The sequence below is a fragment of the Numenius arquata genome, unplaced genomic scaffold, assembly GCF_964106895.1.
Source record: "Numenius arquata unplaced genomic scaffold, bNumArq3.hap1.1 HAP1_SCAFFOLD_1213, whole genome shotgun sequence".
Classification (NCBI taxonomy): Eukaryota; Metazoa; Chordata; class Aves; order Charadriiformes; family Scolopacidae; genus Numenius; species Numenius arquata.
This window is the reverse complement of record NW_027414084.1, coordinates 22,378-28,377: the sequence shown is the minus strand read 5'-3', so window position 1 is coordinate 28,377 and position 6,000 is coordinate 22,378.

Genomic DNA, 6,000 nt, shown 5'->3' with positions numbered 1-6,000 from the left:
CATATCCCCCCAGTGTCCCCTCCTGTGTCCCCCAATGTCCCCCCCACGTCCCCCCTCGATGTCCCCGTGTCCCCCCCGTGTCCCCATGTCCCCCCAATGTCTGCCCCAAGTCCCCCCCCACGTCCCCAGTGTCCCCCCCCGTGCCCCCCCATATCCCCAGAGTCCCCCGTATCCCCTCAGTGTCCCCTTCTGTGTCCCCCAATGTCCCCCCCATGTCCCCAGTGTCCCCCCATGCCCCCCCCTCGATGTCCCCGTGTCCCCCCACATCCCCAATGTCCCCCCAGTGTCCCCCTAGTGTCCCCCAATTTCCCCATCACTGTGTCCTCATGACCCCCCCACGTCCCCCCAATGTCCCCCCCATGTCCCCAATGCCCCCCACATCCCCCAATGTCCCCCCAGTGTCCCCCTAGTGTCCCCCAATTTCCCCATCACTGTGTCCTCATGACCCCCCCCATGACCCCCCAATGTCCCCCCAATGCCCCCCATGACTCCAATGTCCCCCCAAATGTCCTCCTAGTGTCCCCCCTGTGTCCCCCCCATGTCCCCCAATGTCCCCCCCGTGTCCCCCCATGTCCCCGCGTCCCCATCACCGTGTCCTCGTGACCCCCCCCGTGACCCCCCCCCCCAGGGGTACCCCGATCTCCTCCACACCAAAGCCGCCGCCTACATCAGCCTGGACCAGGCCGTGCTGGGTGAGCCCCTCCCCCACCCCAGCATGGGGGGAGGGGTTTTGGGGGGGGGTGTCCCCTCCCCCACACCCCACACCCCCCCCCAGACCCCTGACACCCCCCCCCCCCCCCATCAGGTGATGACCGTTTTGTGGCCAAAACCAGCCCGATGCTGGTCAACCTGCTGGAGAGCGCCCTGGCCCAGGTGGGGGGAGGGGCTATGGGGGGGGGGGGGGGGGGGAGGGGGGGGGAATGTCCCCTCCCCCCTCGCTCATTACCACCCCCCCCCCCCCCCCAAAAAAAAAAAGGTGGAGAGCCCCAACGAGGGGGGGAAGAGCCTCTTGGAGGCGGTGACGCGGCCGGGGAGGGGCTGGGAGAGTGACGTGTGAGCGCCTGGGGGGGGGGGGGAGGGGAGGGGAAGGGGGGGGAGGGGCCATAGGGGTGGGGGAGGGGCCCAACACCGGGGTGTCCCCCTTGGGGGGTGGGGTGGGGGGAGTCCCCGGACCCCTGTGTCCCATGGGAGGGGGGTGGGGAGGATTCCCCTGGTCCACTTCTTTTTTTGGGGGGGGGGAAGGGGATTCTTGGGTCCCCTTGGGGGTGGGGGAGGGGAGGGGAAGGGGGGGGGAGGGAAGGGCCATGGGGTGGGGGAGGGGCCCAACACCGGGGTGTCCCCCTTGGGGAGGGGGGAGGGGGGTGGGGGGGTCCCCAAACCCTTGTGTCCCACGGGAGGGGGGGATACCAGACCCCTGGGTCCAACTTTTTTTGGGGGGGGGGCGGGGGGGGATTCTTGGGTCTCCTCTGGGGTGGGGGGAGGGGCCATGGGGTGGGGAGGGGCCCAACAGCGGGGTGTCCGTGTGTCGTCCCCCTCCCCCCCCAGGATCCGGCCGTTGCCCCCCGAAAGTGGCGCCTTCCCCTTCACGGCCTCGGCCGGGGTCCCCGCCCTGGAGCTGGGCTTCGATGAGGTGGGGGGGTCCCCAGTGTCACCCCCCCCCCCAATGTCCCCTTGTCACCCCCACTGTGTCCCCCCCCATGTCCCCCCATGTCCCCCGAGTCCCCATGTCCCCCCCCCGTGTCCCCGTGCCCCCCCCACTGACTGTGTTGCCCCCATGTCCCCCCCGTGTCCTCATGTCCCCATGTCCCCCCCCGAGTCCCTGTGTCCCCCCCATGTCCCCCCCACTGGCCGTGTCCCCCCCATGTCCCCCCATGTCCCCCGAGTCCCCATGTCCCCCCCCGAGTCCCTGTGTCCCCCCCATGTCCCCCCCACTGGCCGTGTCCCCCCCATGTCCTCCCGTGTCCCCCCATGTCCCCCCCCTGTGTCCCCGTGCCCCCCCCACTGACTGTGTTGCCCCATGTCCCCCCCGTGTCCTCATGTCCCCATGTCCCCCTCATGTCCCCATGTCCCCCCCCGTGCCCCCCCCACTGACTGTGTCACCCCCATGTCCCCCCCATGTCCTCATGTCCCATGTCCCCCCCGAGTCCCTGTGTCCCCCCCATGTCCCCCCCACTGGCCGTGTCCCCCCCATGTCCCCCCGTGTCCCCCCATGTCCCCCCCACTGACCGTGTCCCCCCATGGCCCCCCCGTGTCCTCATGTCCCCATGTCCCCCCCCGAGTCCCTGTGTCCCCCCCATGTCCCCCCGTGTCCCCCCATGTCCCCCGAGTCCCCATGTCCCCCCCCGTGTCCCCATGTCCCCCCCACTGGCCGTGTCCCCCCGTGTCCCCCCATGTCCCCCCCCGAGTCCCTGTGTCCCCCCCATGTCCCCCCCACTGGCCGTGTCCCCCCCATGTCCTCCCGTGTCCCCCCATGTCCCCCCCCTGTGTCCCCGTGCCCCCCCCACTGACTGTGTTGCCCCCATGTCCCCCCCGTGTCCTCGTGTCCCCATGTCCCCCCCCCGAGTCCCTGTGTCCCCCCCATGTCCCCCCCACTGGCCGTGTCCCCCCATGTCCCCCCGTGTCCCCCCATGTCCCCCCCCCGTGTCCCCGTGTCCCCCCCACTGACCGTGTCCCCCCCATGTCCCCCCCGTGTCCTCATGTCCCCACGTCCCCGTGTCCCCCCCGTGTCCCCCCACATCCCCCGAATCCCCGTATTCCCCCCCCGTGTCCTCATGTCCGTCCCCGTGTCCCCCCCCCCACTGACCGTGTGTCCCCCCCTACCCCGTGTCCCCGCAGGCGGGGGGGGGCTGGTCGCGGGGGGCGCTGGGGACCCCCGAGGACACGCTGGGGCGGCTGCAGGGGCGGCTGCGGGGGCGGCTGCCGGCGGTGGCCCGAGCGGTGGCCGCGGTGGCCGCCCACCTCCTGCTGCGCCTGGGCCACGACGCGCGGCTGCCCCTCGACCCCGGCGCCCTGGGGGACGCGCTGCTGCGGCGCCTGGCGCCCCTCCAGGTCAGACCAGTATAAACCAGTATGGATCAATATGGCACTGGGAGGGCACTGGGAGGGTAGTGGGGGGCACTGGGAGGGTACTGGGGGACACTGGGGCTGCCCCTCGACCCCGGCGCCCTGGGGGACGCGCTGCTGCGGCACCTGGCGCCCCTCCAGGTCAGACCAGTATAAACCAGTACGGACCAGTATGGCACTGGGAGGGTAGTGGGGGGCACTGGGGGGACATTGGGGGACAGTGGGGCTGTCCTTGGCCCCCCATGCAATGGGAGACACCCTGTTGCGGCGCCTGGCGCCCCTCGAGGTCAGACCAGTACAAACCAGTAGGAACCAGTATGGCACTGGGGACGTGTCCATGGTGTCCCCAGGGGGCGGGGGTGTCCCTGCAGTGCCTGTCCTCGGCCCGCGGTGACGTGGTGCGAGCGGCCGAGCGGCTCCGGCGGGAGATGGCCGGCTCCGAGGGGAACAACGAGCGGCTCAACCGCGGCTTCAACGCCCGCATCATGGCCGTGAGTGTCACCGTCACCCTGTCACCTTGTCACCGTCACCCGGTCACCCTGTCACCCTGTCACCTTGTCACCCTGTCCCCATCCCCTTCCCCTCAACGCCCGCATCATGGCTATGAGTGTCACCGTCACCCAGTCACCCTGTCACCTTGTCACCGTCACCCGGTCACCCTGTCACCCTGTCACCTTATCACCCTGTCCCCATCCCCTTCCCCTCAACGCCCGCATCATGGCCGTGAGTGTCACCGTCACCCGGTCACCCTGTCACCCTGTCCCCATCCCCCTCCACTCAACACCTGCATCATGGCCGTGTCACCGTCACTCGGTCACCCTGTCACCTTGTCACTGTCACCCTGTCACCCATCACCCTGTCCCCATCCCCTTCCCCTCAACGCCCGCATCATGGCTGTGAGTGTCACCGTCACCCCGGTCACCCTGTCACCTTGTCACCCTGTCACCTTGTCACCCTGTCCCCATCCCCCTCCCCTCAACACCCGCATCATGGCCGTCAGTGTCACCGTCACCCTGTCCCCTTGTCACCCTGTCCCTGTCACCCTGTGACCCTCCCCATCCCCTCAACACCTGCATCATGGCCGTGTCACCGTCACTGTCACCTTGTCACCCTGTCACCATCAGCCTGCCACTGTCACCCTGTCCCCAACCCCATCCCTGTCCCCTCAACACCCGCATCGTGGCCGTGAGTGTCACTGTCACCCTGTCCCCTTCCCTGTCACCCTGTCACTGTCACCCTGTCCCCTTCCCATTGATCATGTCCCCAACCCTGTCCCCCTCCCATTGACGATGTCCCATGTCCCCAACCCCATCCCCTGTCTCCATCTGTGTCCCCCCTCCCTGTCCCCCCTCCCCGTCCCTCGTCCCCCCCCCCCACTGATGGTGTCCCCCTCCCCATCCCCCGTCCCCCCCCACTGACAGTGTCCCCTGTCCCTAACCCTGTGTCCCCCCCCCATCTGTCTCCCCCCACTGATGGTGTCCCCCCTCCCTGTCCCCCCTCCCCGTCCCTCGTCCCCCCTCCCGCTCACGGTGTCCCCTCTCCCTAACCCCGTGTGTGTCCCCCCCCCCATCTCCCCCCCCCCACTGACGGTGTCCCCCCTCCCGCTCACGGTGTCCCCTCTCCCTAACCCTGTGTCCCCCCCCCCCCCCCGTCCCCCCTCCACCCCCCGACAGTGTCCCCATCCCTGTCCCCCCTCCCCGTCCCTCGTCCCCCCTCCCGCTGATGGTGTCCCCTGTCCCTAACCCTGTGTGTGTCCCCCCCCCATCTCCCCCCCCCCCCCACTGACGGTGTCCCCCGTCCCCAGGCGGAGGCCTCGCTCCTGTCCCCCTTCGTGTCCCCCCTGGTGACCCCCTTCCGCCACGTCCTGCTGGGCCGGGGGGGGCACACGCTGCCGGCGCTGGCGGCCCAGCTGGGGGGGGGTGGGACACGGCGGCGGGGGGGGGGGACGGGACACGACACCCCCCACCTCCGCCTGAGGTTGGCCCTGCTGGCCTGGACCCTGCAGGGGACGGCGGGGGCCCTGGCGGGGGACGCCTGGGACCGGGGGGACGTCTGGGGGAGGGGGGAGACGGGGGAGCGGGGGGACGGCTGGGAGCTGGGGGGCCCTGGGGACAACGGAGAAGGTGGTGGCCCTGGGGAGCGTGGGGACACCTGGGGTCACGGGGGCGACGGGGACCGTGGTGGCCCTGGGGACATCGGAGAACATGGGGACACCTGGGACTATGGGGAGACCTGGGACTATGGGGAGACCTGGGATGGTGGTGGCCTTGGGGACAACGGGGGCCTTGGGGACAATGGGAGCCTTGGGGACCCCCAGGATCATGGTGGCCCTTGGTGAGACCTGGGGCCATGGGGACAACAGGGACCGTGGGGACGAGGGGAGCAGCTGGGAGTGTGGTGGCCCTGGGGACAATGGAGAAGATGGTGGCCCTGGGGAGCATGGGGACACTGAGGTCACGGGGGCGACGGGGACCGTGGTGGCCCTGGGGACATGGGAGAACGTGGTGGGCTTGGGGACATTGGAGAACGTGGGGACACCTGGGACTATGGGGAGACCTGGGACTATGGGGACCATGGGGACACCTGGGATGGTGGTGGCCCTGAGGACAGTGGAGAACGTGGTGGGCTTGGGGACATTGGAAAACATGGGGACACCTGGGACTATGGGGAGACCTGGGACCATGGGGACACCTGGGATGGTGGTGGCCCTGGGGACAGTGGAGAACGTGGTGGCCCTGGGGACATTGGAGAACGTGGGGACACCTGGGACTATGGGGAGACCTGGGACTATGGGGACAATGGGGACACCTGGGATGGTGGTGGCCTTGGGGACAACGGGGGCCTTGGGGACAATGGGAGCCTTGGGGACCCCCAGGATCATGGTGGCCCTTGGTGAGACCTGGGGCCATGGGGACAACAGGGGCTATGGGGACACCT